Genomic DNA, 18,027 nt, shown 5'->3' with positions numbered 1-18,027 from the left:
GGCTGGTGAAAATGGGCGGCCGCTCATTCTCCCACTTATGCCCTAAGTTTTGGAATACTTTGCCCACTGCACTGAAAACCGAAACCACCTATCTCCGCTTCCGCAAAGGACTCAAGACATGGCTCTTTCGGCAATGATTTATGGTTGTTCTCTTTTCTTCCTTTTAATCTGTCCCTTGGCACCGGGAAACCCACTGCGGGTAGCTGTGCGCCTTACAAGTTAAATAAAATCAATAAATAAATCAAATGAAGTAGGTACCAGGAAGGGTCTAAGGCTGGAAAACAGCCAGGTCTTTAGGACGCGTCGGAAGATAGTTTCAGACTCAGCAGTACACAGAGAGAATGGCAGGCTATTCCAGGCATTGGCAGTGATCACTGCAAAGGCTCTGTCACCCATTCTAGACCGACAGAAACGGGGAATCGCCAAGAGGCGAAGATGATTCGATCTAAGGGTTCGGCTGTATTGGGACTGCTTGAGTCAAGCTGTAAGATAAGCTGGACCACGTCCCTGAAAAGCCCTGAAAGCCTGGACGAGAGACTTAAACTGAATACGTTTGATCACAGGAAGCCAGTGGAGCTTCCTCAAATGGAGTGTGATTGAATGGTGATATGCGATATTACATATCAGTCTAGCCGCCGTGTTTTGAAAGATCTGCAGGCGTCTGATCAAATATGCAGGTGCCCCCAAATAGAGACTGTTAGCATAGTCAAGATGTGAGGTGATCAAGGCATAAATGATGGTCCAATGGTACTCCAGGGGGAGGAAGTGAAGGATTTTGCGGAGCAAATGAAGTTTACCAAAGCAGGCAGAGGAGACCTGACTAATTTGGGTTTGCAGGACAGCTCATTGTCAAACCGGAACCCAAGGTTCCTAGCCGAGTCACCAGGTTTGGGAGGGGGATTCAGCTCAGATGGCCACCAAAGCGATGGGAGAGGGGGGCTTTTTTGAATGCAATATATTAGCACATAGGTCCCATGGCAATAGGTTGAATTGCAAATGACATTCCTTTTTGCAAACCATTTGGTTTGTACATTGGTCTTCTCTGGTTTGTGAATGAGAATAGTACATCATGCAAAAAAAACAATTGATGGACAGAATGCAGAACAATGTCATACATTCACCCCAGTACAGAGATCTGGGCGTAAATCCAGCTCTATTTTGCTCCTCATGCCATTCCAGTTTGAACCCAGCCATATGCAAATCAGCCTTGACACAGCTCCCTATGGGAACAGTCCAGCTCGAACTGCCAGGGCAGGTGCACCCTGGACTGGAATCAAGCATCCTAGGACCAGTTTTGGGGTTTCACTCCTCATCAGCCAGGCTAGCTTGACTCCAGTGGCATGAAGAGCACGAGACAGACGTCTGGGCATACCCGTCCCACTCGGGGTGACAAATGCAAAAAGAACAATTGATGACAGAATGCAGAACAATTTCATACATTCACCCCAGTTTAGAGATGTGGGCCTAAATCCATCTTTTTTTTTCTCCCCATGCCATTCCAGTTTGGACCAAGCCATATGCAAATCAGTCTTGACCCTTCTCCCTATGGGAACAGTCCAGCCCGAACTGCCAGGCCAGGTCATCCCTGGACTGGAAACAAGCATCCTAGGACCGGTTTTGGTGTATAGCTTGATTCCAGTGGCATGGGGAGTACAAGTTCTGTGCCCAGTGTAAGCTGCCAACCTACCGTTACAAGTCTCTACGTGGTGCGGAAACAATCTGTGGAGCCCATTTCATGTCCACGCAGAACCACAGCAATGAAGTCTGGCCCCTGGAGCAGTACCTGCTTACTGTGCTTCAACTTAGCATGTAAAGAGGGGTGCATGGGCACTCTCTAGAGCATGGATACTCAAAGTACCCTATCCGAAACTGGTCCCAGGATGCTTGTTTCCGGTCCAGGGAAGACATAGCTTGGCAGTTCGGGCTGGACTGTTCCCATGAGGCACAGGGTCAGACTGATTTGCATATGGCCATGTCTGAACTGGGGTGGCTGAGTGAGCTAAAGAATGGTGATGGATTAAACCCAGATCCGTTGACTGGGGGTGAGTGTTTGATTTGCTCAAGCGCTCCGTCTATCATCCCCTTTTGTATCCCTTTACATGCAGCACCTTGGTCAACAGGAGCACCAGGCTGCTGTTTACTTGACTCAGCACTAACAATAAAAAGATATTAAATAGACAGGCAAACATTTATTTAAAAGTTCATTTGTGTTAAAGAAAGGATGTAACAAGGGGGTTCTGGGCTTAACTTTAAAACACCTTCATTTTTAAAGACATCTTGCAGCAAAAGTGTAAAACGACATCAGTCTGCAAAATTCAGAGTGTATTTAATTAACATGCAGAACCTTTTCACCTTAGTACAATTGATTATATCAGTACATTGAGAAGTACTAATTTAAAAGTAATAGTTTTCGAACATGAATTTAGAAACATTAATTCTCCCTTCTACCCTGACAGCAACGCCAATAGTGAATTAAAGAGGCAAGTAAATTCTTATGTGAAATCTTTGGGTGGCCCAGGTTCCTATTATACATGAACAACATCATAGTTTATTAAATCAAACACAGGAGCACGTTCTTACCGCCCACACCCTGATATCATGTATTTCGCCTTCCTCTTATATGTGATAATGAAGAAAAAAGGAGGGAATGTGAAGTTAAACAATTGTTAAAGATAACACTTATTTGGAAAAGTGGGGATGCTGAGATTAACCCCAGGTTTTCTTTATTAAACATTGTTCAGTTCAAACACTAGATGTATATCCTTCACTTCGCCTACACCTACCTTACCGCTAGCCCCTCCTCCACCCCCTCACCCGACCACCATCCTGCTGGCATCAATGCAGCCCTCAGGCACATCACAGACCAAACTTTTTGGCCCCTGGGAAAATGTTTGCAAGTACCCATGCTCTAGAGTGTTGTCAAGTGTTTTGTAGCAATATTTTCTTCTTCATGCCTACTCTTGAAATCCAACATGGCCGCCAGCTCGTGAACCCAACGCATGCTAAGTAGATGCTATGGACCTTCACCTTTCCCGTTCCAGTGAACCCAACCTATTCTCTACTAGATTCAATGGGACGCCAAAGGTCCCGTCATTGCCTCGTGCATGTGATGAGTTGGGGGAGGGGTCGCGTCTCGCGGAGTGTCTATAAAGAGGCCGCGAGGTCTTGTTTGCTCGACTGAGGACCAAGCTCATGAATAGTCCCTGAGGTTCTGGTGGCCATTGCTGGGGCTGTGTTCCCCTTACCCTGTCCCCCCAAGGGCTTTCAAAGCGCCTGGGAACTGGCGGCCTTCTCAGAAGCAAAGGCGGCCGCCCTCTCAGAGAGGAGGGAAGTGTTCGCCAATATTTGCAAACACTGTGAAGTGCTGTGGTGGCATTCTCGCACTTCAAGGCTTTTCAGCAGCAGTCACCCATTTCAGGCTAATTAGCAGTCAATCCCCCCCCTTTAGCATCCCCAGCCCATCTGCCCTCCCTCGCTCCCACCATTCATTCATTCTTCATCAGTCGCTGGGGAATACCAAACAGCCCCCTTGAGCTTCATGCGAGGGCCCAATCCCCTGTTCTCTCTCATCGCCCCTCCCCCCACGCTATAACAGAGCATTCTGGGCTTTACCACAGTTATCTGAAAAGGGTTTTATGGGATCCGGCCTTTGTGCTTAAAGATGCGGCTAATCACCTCTTAGAGAGGGAAGAAAAGCGCCAGCGGCTGCTACTAGACAAACAACAACACTGTGCGCCCCTATTCCGAGCACAGGCACACATGCCACCACTGCCACACATAAACCCACACTCACCGCACATAGAACACAGTGCACATATACTGCACAAATCTCCAATGCAATACACATCAGACCCATGACAAACATAGCAAACACTGCACAAAACGTCCTCGTTTTACACACAAAGCACAAGACACATACAGTTCCCAATCACACATGTAACACAAGGAGTACACTGAACACCACATACGCAAAACACCCACATGCACCACAATTATTACAGGCTATGTTTTTCATATATAGCATAAACAAACAACCTTGCCATCTCAGGAAGAAACAAAATACTGCTAGGGAAATAATCCATGCAACTTGAAGTTTCAAAGCACTAGAAGGGCACTGCAATAAAAAGCACATTATCTGGTAACAACCCCCAAAATGTGGAGTTCCCTCCTAGCTAATATACCCCTAACTCCTCCTTTACAACGCTCAGAATTAGCCTACGGAGCCATCTGCTAGCCACATTTTATCTTGGGAACCATTTCCATTTCCTTGATTGGCTTTTTTATGTTTTATATTGACAAATCAGAACTCTAATTAGAATTGTAGCTGTCATACAAATGTAAACAAAGAGATGTTTAGTGTTTGTTACGCGTATGTCGTGTCTGCAGTGTGCATGGTATGTGTTGTATGTGAAATATGTGTGGTGTGAGTGGCATTTATCATACTTGTAGTGAGTTTTATGTGTGTGCTATGTGTTTTATATGCGGTTTATTTGTTGTGGTTATGGTATTTTAATTGATTATAATGTATAATAGTTGTAAGGTGTATGTGTAGTGTATTTGTAGGTTGCAGTGCATATGGTGTGTATTATACGTTGAATGTGCGTTATGTGTAGTTTGCTGTGTATGTGGTCAGCAATTGATATTTTTGTCACACGCACTCTAAATTATGTGTTAGTGTTTTGTGTGTGATATGTATGAAAAGTATGTTATGTCTAGTGTTTCTGGGATATCATCCCTAGCACCCCTCTTTCACCTCAAAAATTTCACCAAACCACCAGCCATACTGCTTGTTCACTCGCCACTTTCTCTACAAATGGGGGCCACACACATACCACACAAAGGTCACCAACATACTCACACCATGGATATGGTGCACATCCTTGGATTAAAGCTCTCCACCTTCAGATATGGGATCAACATGTGGGTATCACTTTAGGTGTGGGCCCTCGAGTCAACAGAAAAATGTGCATCCTCAGAATTTACCTACCCGGGCTTACCATCACCAGTTTATGACCAATGAATAGAGAATACCCATTCAAGAAGATGGGCCATAAGTATTTTTAACCCTTGCAATGAATGCCAGTCTGAGCCTCTTTTTATGTCTGTTGGGGAAACATCCATTACAACGCATGCATTACAACGCATACAAATACATCGAAACAACCATTACAATGCATGCTTTTACAACGCATGCCATTACAACGCAATGACTGTTACAGAGCATGCTTTTACAATGTATAAGGCAAGTGTTTTGGTAAGTATTATGTTTATAAATGTTTATTTTGTACTTTTGAACTTTATGGGATTGTAGTATTAATTTCTCTAAATCAACGCCCTGATTCTCAATTTAATTTTTATGTTATTTTCCTGATGTCTGGCTACTTAAGCCTAATAATCAATCTTTTCCTCACTCGTGACTGTTCTTGTTAACTACCTAATTCATCTCATAGACTCTATATGCCACAAATCATCCCAACATTTGGTACAGATAGAGGGAGTTCCTGGATTTGAGGAATTCTCCTTCCTCCTCGAAAGTCTTTCTACACAAGGATATAACTTTGAACAGTTAAGACTGAGCCTATGAAAGACCTCCAGCTACAGCTATTTCCTCATATGAAAACACATAAATATTTCTTCTGTCTCATCATGGCCCTCAACAATTCTCTTGGTTTACAGCTCTTCATTTGTGGTCCCTCAAACTATGAAATTCCTATATCTAATCTGCAACCTCAAAATTCGCAATAAAAAGTGTCACACTCCATCCAGAATCTCTGATTGCTGATACACACTTCAACCAGTAAACAGAGACACTTACAATTAGTTTTTGTTCTACACTACAGACATTTGAATTCGGTAAAGAACATTCACTCAACATTGTCCATCAATCTCAAGCTCAACGACATTCAACTTGACCTTCAACAAGCTGAAAGCGCTCACGAGCGGCCACTCCTCTCCTGCAGATTCAACCACTTTCTCAAAAGCACCTGACTCAGATGATCGCCCCAATCAACTCTTTTCTTCCCTCTTCGAATCTTATATTCCTTGCAAGATCCATCTTGTTCTCCATCACTTTCCCAGACATATCTGTATCATCCCCTCACCCTAATGCTTACTTGGTACGCTCTTCAATGCTGATCCACTGTCAGTGAAGCCAGTGACATTCACTACCTTACCCTAAACAATAGCTTCCACTTACTGGTTATCAAAAAGACTTGATTGAGTAATCGTTCAGTGCCTGACATAGCTAGACCCTTTCTCCCAGCTTTACAATAGTGATGAAAAACATAGATTAAGGCACACCAGGCAGGGTTGCTATGGCCTATTTCAATTCACTCTCTTACAAGGAGCTCCATGGCTATAATACAATTTATTTGAACACTTTTTATCCAAGGCTGTCAAAAGCCCAACCATATTAGGGATGTATGACATTACAACGCATGCTTTTACATCGCAGTTTTTAAAACGCATACCATTACAACGCATAGCGCTTTGGGGTGCTGGATAGTGAATAGTTTAATTTACTATTCCAACTCCAGTCCCCGTGGATAGTAACGAAGGTGTTGGATAGTAAATTAAATCTATTCCCTATCCTAGAGCGCCCCCCAGCGCAATGCGTTGTAATGGTTTGCGTTGTAAAAGTTGCGATGTAAAAGCACTGCGTGGTGAAAGTTGCGTTGTAAAGGATGTTTCCCCCATATTAGGCCTGGGTGGAGTCAGTGAAGTTCTGCTCTGCGGAACTCCGCGAGGAGGCCCAAAAACGCCTCCGTGACTGAATATACATGCCATTTTGTTGTGGAGGAGAGTAAAGAGAAGGATAGTCAGTGAAAGATTGAATGTACGAGCCCTTTGTTGTGGAGGAGAGTAAGGAGAAGAACAGTCAGTGATGTTCTGGAAGAGTGTAAAGAGAAAGATAGTCAGTGAGAGACTGAATGTACTTGCCATTTTCTTGTGGATGGGTATCAAGAGAAAGATAGTCAGTGAAAGAGTGAATGTATGCCTTTTTCTTGTGGATGGGTGTAAAGAGAAAGACAGTCGGTGAAATAGTGAATGTACTTGCCATTTTCTTGTGGAGGAGAGTAAAGAGAAGGATAGACAGTGAAAGAGTGAATGTACTTGCCATTTTCTTGTGGAGGAGTAAAGTAAAGTCCACATTTGTAAAGCGCACAATCACCCGTAAGGGTCTCTAGGCGCTGGGGGCCGTCGGGAAGATTAAGCGAGCTATTGCCCAGAGTCACATGGTGCTGGGCTAACCTGCCGCCGGAGCCGGGGATCGAACCGTGGTCCCCAGATTCCAGCGTCAGTCGCCCTGGCCGCATAGTCAGTGAGAGACTGAATTTACATGCCCTTTTCTTGTGGAAGAGAGTAAAGAGAAGGATAGTCAGTGAAAGAGTGAATGTATGCCCTTTTCTTGTGGATGGGTGTAAAGAGAAAGATAGTCAGTGAAAGAGTGAATGTACATGCCCTTTTCTTGTGGAGGAGAGTAAAGAGAAGGACAGTCAGTGAAAGAGTGAATGTACTTGCCCTTTTCTTGTGTGAGGAGAGTAAAGAGAGGGATAGTCAGTGAGAGACTGAATGTACTTGTCCTTTTGTTGTGGAGGAGCGTAAAGAGAAAGATAGTCAGTGAAAGAGTGAATGTACATGCCCTTTTCTTGTGGAGGAGAGTAAAGAGAAGGACAGTCAGTGAAAGAGTGAATGTGCATGCCCTTTTGTTGTGGAGGAGAGTAAAGAGAAGGATAGTCAGTGAAAGAGTGAATGCACGTGTCCTTTTGTTGTGGAGGCGAGTTAAGAGAAGGATAGTCAGTGAGAGAGTGAATGTACATGTCCTTTTCTTGTGTGAGGGGAGTAAAGAGAAGGATAGTCGGTGAAAGAGTGAAAGTACATGCCCCTTTGATGTGGAGGCGAGTAAAGAGAAGGATAGTCAGTGAAAGAGTGAATGTACTTGCCATTTTCTTGTGGAGGAGAGTAAAGAGAAGGATAGTCAGTGAAAGAGTGACTGTACGTGCCCTTTTGTTGTAGATGAGTGTAAGAGAAGAATTGTCAGTGAAATAGTAAATGTACATGCCCTTTTCTTGTGTGAGGGGAGTATAGAGAAGGACAGTCGGTGAAAGAGTGAATGTACATGTCCTTTTGTTGTGGAGGAGAGTAAAGAGAAGGATAGTCAGTGAAAGAGTGAATGTATGCCATTTTCTTGTAGATGGGTGTAAAGAGAAAGATAGTCAGTGAGAGAGTGAATGTACTTGCCCTTTTCTTGTGTGAGGAGAGTAGAGAGAGGGATAGTCAGTGAAAGAGTGAATGTACATGTCCTTTTCTTGTGGAGGAGAGTAAAGAGAAGGATAGTCGGTGAAAGAGTGAAAGTACATGCCCTTTTGATGTGGAGGCGAGTAAAGAGAAGGATAGTCAGTGAAAGAGTGAATGTACTTGCCATTTTCTTGTGGAGGAGAGTAAAGAGAAGGATAGTCCGTGAAAGAGTGAATGTACTTGCCCTTTTCTTGTGTGAGGAGAGTAGAGAGAGGGATAGTCAGTGAAAGAGTGAATGTACATGCCCTTTTCTTGTGTGAGGGGAGTAAAGAGAAGGATAGTCGGTGAAAGAGTGAAAGTACATGCCCTTTTGATGTGGAGGCGAGTAAAGAGAAGGATAGTCAGTGAAAGAGTGAATGTACTTGCCATTTTCTTGTGGAGGAGAGTAAAGAGAAGGATAGTCAGTGAAAGAGTGACTGTACGTGCCCTTTTGTTGTAGATGAGTGTAAGAGAAGGATAGTCAGTGAAAGAGTGAATGTACTTGCCATTTTCTTGTGTGAGGGGAGTATAGAGAAGGATAGTCAGTGAAAGAGTGAATGTACTTGCCATTTTCTTGTGGAGGAGAGTAAAGAGAAGGATAGTCAGTGAAAGAGTGACTGTACGTGCCCTTTTGTTGTGTGAGGGGAGTAAAGAGAACGATAGTCAGTGAAAGAGTGAATGTACATGCCCTTTTCTTGTGTGAGGGGAGTATAGAGAAGGATAGTCGGTGAAAGAGTGAATGTACATGTCCTTTTGTTGTGGAGGAGAGTAAAGAGAAGGATAGTCAGTGAAAGAGTGAATGTATGCCATTTTCTTGTGGATGGGTGTAAAGAGAAAGATAGTCAGTGAAAGAGTGAATGTACTTGCCCTTTTCTTGTGTGAGGAGAGTAGAGAGAGGGATAGTCAGTGAGAGACTGAATGTACTTGTCCTTTTGTTGTGGAGGAGCGTAAAGAGAAAGATAGTCAGTGAAAGAGTGAATGTACATGCCCTTTTCTTGTGGAGGAGAGTAAAGAGAAGGACAGTCAGTGAAAGAGTGAATGTGCATGCCCTTTTGTTGTGGAGGAGAGTAAAGAGAAGGATAGTCAGTGAAAGAGTGAACGCACGTGTCCTTTTGTTGTGGAGGCGAGTTAAGAGGATAGTCAGTGAGAGAGTGAATGTACATGCCCTTTTGATGTGGAGGCGAGTAAAGAGAAGGATAGTCAGTGAAAGAGTGAATGTACTTGCCATTTTCTTGTGGAGGAGAGTAAAGAGAAGGATAGTCAGTGAAAGAGTGACTGTACGTGCCCTTTTGTTGTAGATGAGTGTAAGAGAAGAATTGTCAGTGAAAGAGTGAATGTACATGCCCTTTTCTTGTGGAGGAGAGTAAAGAGAAGGATAGTCAGTGAGAGAGTGAATGTACATGCCCTTTTCTTGTGTGAGGGGAGTATAGAGAAGGATAGTCAGTGAAAGAGTGAATGTACATGCCATTTTCTTGTGGAGGAGAGTAAAGAGAAGGATAGTCGGTGAAAGAGTGAATGTACATGTCCTTTTCTTGTGTGAGGAGAGTAAAGAGAAGGATAGTCAGTGAAAGAGTGAATGTACATGTCCTTTTGTTGTGGAGGAGAGTAAAGAGAAAGACAGTCAGTGAAGAAGCCTTTTGCGAGGGAGGCGCAGTGAAGAGATCCCAGTTAGACTCTGCACATGAGGATTAAAAGGCCACCCCCACTCCCCCCACGGCAAGAAGAGCATCTTTGTACGGAAGCTAATCCTGGGCTTCAGATGTGAGGAGCAGGCTGATTGTCAGAGGGGTGGGGGTGAATGAAACTGAGGGGCGCTCTTTGCTGCAGCTGAGGAGGGCGTGGGAGGGTGGACGGAGGACAGAAGCGGGCGTGCTCACAAGTGGCCGGTCGTATTTAGTCTCCAGCCTTTAGATGACGAAAGATGCCCTTTTCACGTTCTATCGAACCGTGATGTACACCGCTCCTCGCACTGCACGCGCAGCCCACGTGCATGCCAGTGGTACCCAGCTCCGCGCACAGCAACTGCAGCCCTCGTGCATGCAGTGGTACCCAGCTTCGCGCCCTGCACACGCAGCCCTCGTGGATGCCAGTGCTACCCAGCTCCGCGCAGTGCACGCGCAGCCCTCGTGCATGCCAGTGCTACCCAGCTCCGCGCAGTGCACGCGCAGCCCTCGTGTATGTCAGTGGCACCCAGCTCCGCGCACTGCACGAGCAGCCCTCGTGCATGCCAATGGTACCCAGCTCCGCGCACTGCACGCGTAGCCCTTGTGGATGCCAGTGGTACCCAGCTCCGCGCACTGCACGCGCAGCCTCCGTGCATGCCAGTGGTACCCAGCTCCGCGCACTGCACGCGCAGCCTCCGTGCATACCAGTGGTACCCAGCTCCTCGCACTGACGATGCTGTCCCTGACAATCTTGGGCATAGCTCCTCGCGCTGACAGTGAGTTTTGCAGCGCTGTCCTGGGACCCGATGCGTCACTACCGAGCATTTGTCTCTGAAACTATCAGGACGGCACCAAACTAGTTGTGTTGTAAGTTGCACGATACATGCACTTCCTCTTCACTGCCTACACTGTTTTGCAGCCCCACTCTCTGCACCCGGAGATGGATTCCTTTCTATATAGCGTCTTATCTCCGCCCCCCGCACCTCCGCGCCCTCTTACAATAGGGGCCTCTATTGTATTGGGAAAGCCTTCAATTATGGGATCTGTGGGGTGTGACCACGGTGCAATATCCCCTCCATCCGCTGCCCACTCTTATTTTCCCCTCCATAAAGTGGTCGCCCATCTCTGATCCCCCCCAACCCCCCGGGAGTTCTTCTCCTGCTGTAATGGGATTCATGGGGCGTGCCCCCTCGCCCGCCCCCACTGCAGCAAGCTGGGATCCCTTTGTAATAGGATTTCACGCTAGGCCAGCCGCATTAGCACAGACGGGGCTCTCTAAGCCCCCAGCCCCTTTCTGAGCTCGGTCCTCTCACTGTCACTAGGGTCTTCTGGGCAAAGACCGCAAAACGACCAAAGAAACGACACAGAATCCTATTTAAACATGAAACGTGGCTGCGGGGGCCCACCCCCTTCGCCCTTCACCCCCTCTCAATGTCCAACTCCAGTCCAAAGTCTGGCCTCACTTCAAGTCAAGCAGCAGGCGTGTCACTTACACCCTCTCGCCAAGATGTACATTAAAAACATTTGCTTGGAATGGAGAAATAGAAGTGCAGGCACTCTGTACCAGAGTACCTGCTTGTTTCTGAGAAGTGCCGGTACTCTCCAATTACAAGTGGTACGTCTTTCTTGAGAAGTGCTGGTACTTTCCAATTACAAGTATTACATCTTTCTTGAGAAGTGCTGGTACTCTCCAATTACAAGTATTACGTCTTTCTTGAGAAGTGCTTTTACTCCCCAATTACAAGTATTACGTCTTTTTTGGAAAGTGCTGGTGCTCTCCAATTACAAGTATTATGTATTTCTTGAGAAGTGCTTTTACTCCCCAATTACAAGTATTACGTCTTTTTAGCAAAGTGCTGGTGCTCTCCAATTACAAGTATTATGTATTGCTTGAGAAGTGCTTTACTCTCCAATTACAAGTATTACGTCTTTCTTGAGAAGTGCTGGTACTCTCCAATTACAAGTATTACGTCTTTCATGAGAAGTGCTGGTACTCTCCAATTGCAAGTATTATGTCTTTCTTGAGAAGTACGGGTACTCTCCAATTATAAGTATTACGTCTTTCTTGAGAAGTGCTGATTCTCTACAATTACAAGTTTTACGTCTTTCTTGAGAAGTGCTGGTACTCTCCAATTACAAATATTACGTCTTTCTTGAGAAGTGCTGGTACTCTACAATTACAAGTATTATGTCTGTCTTGAGAAGTGCTGGTACTCTCCCTCTCAAAATAAAAAAAGTGCCTTACTCAGTACCATACAGTACCGGCCCACTTATACCTCTGGTAAAAACGAAAAGAATCCACTAAAATCTCCAACACGGCACAGATACACCATCAATGTGGACATTCAACTAAACTTGACAAACAGAATCCCTGTGTTTTGAAGCAGCCTTAAATTACTGAGGGAAATAATCCCTGAGGGGTTTCTATAGAGAATCTATTGAGGGGCGAAAACAACCGTGAGCCAATGACAGTAAGCAACAAAATTCAACTGTAATCAAGTAATAAGCATGAACAAAGGGATAGAAATCAATTTATGATTTATTTGGACCTCCCGAATGGGTTACAATCTAAAATAATTAAAAACAACTAAAAAAACCTTTTTATGAGAAGGTTGGGAATTCAAACTATTTGCACTATAAAAGACAATCAAGACAAATCAATGTGTGAAAACAAGTCAAGAACAATCAAGACAAATCGATGTGCAAAACAAGTCGACGCGGCGTTTCGGTGTCTTTCAATCTTTACACCTTCATCAGGACAAACATATATTTCAGAATATCTATAAGTTAAACAACAGAAGTTTAGTACCATTTCGTATCAACCACTTTCGTCACTACAGTTTGCTTACTCTTTTTTATAAACAGTATTACATCCCCTTAAGGCTCCCTCTCGGCGTTTATAGTATCCACCTCTTGCCTAAGCAGTTTCTCATACCACACTCTTTTTTTAAAAAATTGTTCACTTTGTTACTATTAGTGAGCAAGATCTGATACCTGCAGTTTGATTACAGATTCAAGTCTAATCAATGTCTTCAGTTCTTTTCCTCTCAGCGTAGACTGGCTTATGATGGTTGAGTCACACTGGGAAGCTATAGAGAGTATCAAATGATATATTATAGCTCCAGGCCCTGTAAGTGGCTAAATCTTAAATTATTTATCTCTGAGTGGCTCTTATTTTCTCAATGAGCCGTTTACCTTTTGATTATGCTTCAACGTTTTCGTATTGCACGGAGGAACCACCGTATAGTAGTAAGATCTCTCAAATCTGGAGTTGTATTGGATGTCCTGTTAGAATAAATACATGCCTTCCCTTAGTTGCTGTTGGAATGTAAGGGCAATACAAGGGGGGAAGAATTTTTATAAGGCGAAACGATCAATAGGGGCAAGTACTAATAGTCTGTCCATAATATACTCACCAACTCAGAATTGGTTAGAGTTGCCGGTGTGCTCTTTGAATTATGCACCTCCACTCTGTGATTTCATTTATCAGGTCAGCGGTATCTATAAGGACAAGATTGATTTCGACCTGATCAAAATAATATTAATTCTATACTTGTTTGCTCAAACTTTTGATCTTCTCTGGGCTCTCCATTAGGGTTTTTTGTACATTTCTTTTAGACTTTAGTGTTATCAAGAGACTTATATTTGCTTAACCCCTTGTCTAGTCAAATGAGGGATATTTCTCAAAATTACCCCAGATATGGTGTTTTGATAATAAAATTATTCCGCCCAATTTGTTTCCTTCCTACTGATTAGCAGGATTTTCCTTGGCCAAAAACAGTTTTATAGGACAACTCTTTAGTTTAAGGTAAACCCTACTAAGGGGTTAAGATCCCCATAGCTTCTTGCACTTAGAATGGTCATAGTGACCCTCTTCCTCTTCCCTCTTCCGGGTGAAGTCGAGCGGAGTCAGCATAAAAACGCAGCGCCAGAGAGTGCAGTTCACCCTTTGAATCCACACGAAGGCGAACGCACGGAGGAACAGGGAGGCCGGCTAAGAAACCACAGGTATGGACATAGAGAAGGCCTTGACTTAACGATGGCATGGAAGAGGGTCACTATGACCATTCTAAGTGCAAGAAGCTATGGGGATCTTAACCCCTTAGTAGGGTTTACCTTAAACTCAAGAGTTGTCCTATAAAACTGTTTTTGGCCAAGGAAAATCCTGCTAATCAGTAGGATGGAAACAAATTGGGCGGAATAATTTTATTATCAAAACACCATATCTGGGGTAATTTTGAGAAATATCCCTCATTTGACTAGACAAGGGGTTAAGCAAATATAAGTCTCTTGATAACACTAAAGTCTAAAAGAAATAATCCTAATGGAGAGCCCAGAGAAGATCAAAAGTTTGAGCAAACAAGTATAGAATTAATATTATTTTGATCAGGTCGAAATCAATCTTGTCCTTATAGATACCGCTGACCTGATAAATGAAATCACAGAGTGGAGGTGCATAATTCAAAGAGCACACCGGCAACTCTAACCAATTCTGAGTTGGTGAGTATATTATGGACAGACTATTAGTACTTGCCCCTATTGATCGTTTCGCCTTATAAAAATTCTTCCCCCCTTGTATTGCCCTTACATTCCAACAGCAACTAAGGGAAGGCATGTATTTATTCTAACAGGACATCCAATACAACTCCAGATTTGAGAGATCTTACTACTATACGGTGGTTCCTCCGTGCAATACGAAAACGTTGAAGCATAATCAAAAGGTAAACGGCTCATTGAGAAAATAAGAGCCACTCAGAGATAAATAATTTAAGATTTAGCCACTTACAGGGCCTGGAGCTATAATATATCATTTGATACTCTCTATAGCTTCCCAGTGTGACTCAATCATCATAAGCCAGTCTACGCTGAGAGGAAAAGAACTGAAGACATTGATTAGACTTGAATCTGTAATCAAACTGCAGGTATCAGATCTTGCTCACTAATAGTAACAAAGTGAACAATTTTTAAAAAAAGAGTGGGGTATGAGAAACTGCTTAGGCAAGAGGTGGATACTATAAACGCCGAGAGGGAGCCTTAAGGGGATGTAATACTGTTTATAAAAAAGAGTAAGCAAACTGTAGTGACGAAAGTGGTTGATACGAAATGGTACTAAACTTCTGTTGTTTAACTTATAGATATTCTGAAATATATGTTTGTCCTGATGAAGGTGTAAAGATTGAAAGACACCGAAACGCCGCGTCGACTTGTTTTGCACATCGATTTGTCTTGATTGTTCTTGACTTGTTTTCACACATTGATTTGTCTTGATTGTCTTTTATAGTGCAAATAGTTTGAATTCCCAACCTTCTCATAAAAAGGTTTTTTTAGTTGTTTTTAATTATTTTAGATTGTAACCCATTCGGGAGGTCCAAATAAATCATAAATTGATTTTTATCCCTTTGTTCATGCTTATTACTTGATTACAGTTGAATTTTGTTGCTTACTGTCATTGGCTCACGGTTGTTTTCGCCCCTCAATAGATTCTCTATAGAAACCCCCCAGGGATTATTTCCCTCAGTAACTTAAGGCTGCTTCAAAACACAGGGATTCTGTTTGTCAATTCTAACTCCCCCTCCCTGGCATCCGTCACTAGGGGATCCTCCATTCTTTTGAGACATTCAACTAAACAACAACATATGGAAATATCCAAAGCAACATATGGGAACAGCACCTTATACAGATCCAACATGGCACACGTTTACCGCCAAGGCCCTCATTCTGAAATGGCTAGACACTGCGGTCAATTTCCCACACGCATGTCCACACTATTTCACACCATCGTGAGTTACAAACCTTTTTCCTCCTCTATCCTTCTGCTATCATTCCAAATCCAAATAACTGACTAACCTAACCACCACTTAAAATGTACTTGCATGATTCACTATACTAATTCAACAGTAATCCTCTATGGGTCCCGGAGTAGCGTGCTACTCACCGAAAAAGCGTGTTGACGCCTTGTCTGGGGTAGCAAGGGCTATATAAATGCAATTACAATACAATACAATACAATAGGCCATGTTTCGAGAATAACCTGTGGTACCCGGAATAACTGATCAAGCATCAAAGGCTCGTACACAGGGCCGGCTTTAGGGCAGTGCGACTGGTGCAGCTGCACTGGGTGCTGACCTGTGGAGGGGGGCACTAACCTCAGGGGGTGCGCTGTGTTTAACAATAAATTATTGCTGGAGAAATGAGGGGATCCGAGTAAGAGGAAGTCATGGGGGCAGGGGCACCAAAGATGATTGGCGCACCAAGTGCCACAAGAGCTATAGCCGGCTCTGCTCGTGTTGTTTAGGAGGCTTATTCTCATGATCAGATTCATTGGGTGCATTTCACACCAGGTCATACCAGGTACAGTGTTACCGCATCTGGTAGTCCTGGGTAGGAATACCGGGCACCTCAGAATTATTCGAACCAGTATCTCCACGCCTATCAGAGCGACTTGGAATAAAGACTAGTGATGGGGCATGCCATCAGCAGCACTCACATCACCACCCCCTCTAACAAACTAAAAATCATGTCTAAAAACACAACAAAGCATGTCTAAAAAAATACAAAAAAAGCATGTCTAAAAAACACAACAAAGCATGTCTAAAAAACACAAAAAAGCATGTCTAAAAAACACAACAAAGCATGGCTAAAAAAACACAACAGAGCATGTCTAAAAAGCACAACAAAGCATGGCTAAAAATCATAATACCAATTAAACGGTGTAGTCAGAAAATATTAAGCTCCAAATATCAATGGGACAGAATATTTTTACAACAATATATCAAAAGGTAAGTTTCTATACATTTTCTATACCTATCACCACATGAACATACCTTGGGCATATATACGTGGATGCGAATTTAAGAATTGTAAAGCCTTACCTTCCTATGTGCGCTCATCTTTCCATATTTTGTCCCTTAATATTGCTGTTATGCTATTCTGTCCTGACCAGTGGCGGCCATCCTGCCCTTCCCCCACCCGCCCCGCCCCACCACCCCACAGCACTTCCTCAGTGAGCCCGCCACTGGTCCTGCCCATATCCGGGATTCAATATTCCCTACTACAGTCCCACTAAACACATCGCAGATGTTCCAGTAGAGGGATGAGATGGCACCTGGGCAAAATCCACAGCCTCCGGATAACACACCCACATAAATACTTGCTGGAAAATAAGCAACCCAAATAACTAAATTAATAGAAAGCATCTTTGCTGTATTTCCAACCGTACCAAGCAAACATACAAGCATCTAAAACTCAATAGGAAGATATTGCCTTTTAGACTACCTCTTGCCTCCTACAAATTAAAATTCACAAACACCATCAGAATCCGATCTGCATGAGCTCTTCAAAACCATTGATTCTCTAAGGCCATCCTGAATATTCGCCATATAGGCACGTATAACAAAATAATATAACAAAATGATGCTTTTCGTTTTTGTTTCCTGATTCCCAATTGCTCTTTTAAACCTCTACCCCGTTTTTTTCTCCTAGTTGTTTAGAATTTCTGTGGGAGTGTCTCTCTCTTTCTCTGTCTCTCCATCACTGTCTCTTATGTCCCCATCTTTTTTCTTTAACCCAATTTACTGTCTCTTTGTATTCCCCCAGCTCCCTCCCTCTCCCTCCCATTTTCTGTATGTCTCCCTCTAGGCAAATCTCTTGTTTGACTTTATTTTGTCTTTTTTTTAATTGCTGTTTCTCTAAAGCTTCTAACGAGACGATTTAATAGCAGTAACAATTCTCTGATGCCTAATTATCTGCTATCTTTAGAAAATGTCAGAAAACTCTAGCTCGAGTCACGTGGCCTCCCGGAGCAGCGTTTCCAATGCTTCCTTTTCAACCTTGCAAAGACTGAAAAAAACACAGTTATCTCTGATTTAAGGGAATATATTAATAATCACACATTTTACTACAGGTATGTAGTGCACGCGGAAACGTCATTCATAAAATGTTTCGAGGTCGCCTCATAGTAGCAGGCAGCTCTTAAGGAAAAAAATTAAAAAGTAAAAAATCAAATCAAAATAAGGTGGTATTTTCACCCAGTTCTTTGACACTCACTATACAAGGCCATAGAAAGACTCGCCTGGTATCAAACCTG

The sequence above is a fragment of the Lissotriton helveticus genome, chromosome 11 (genome assembly GCF_964261635.1).
Source record: "Lissotriton helveticus chromosome 11, aLisHel1.1, whole genome shotgun sequence".
NCBI lineage: Eukaryota > Metazoa > Chordata > Amphibia > Caudata > Salamandridae > Lissotriton > Lissotriton helveticus.
The sequence above is the reverse complement of the archived record's forward strand: the minus strand, read 5'-3'. Positions refer to the sequence as shown.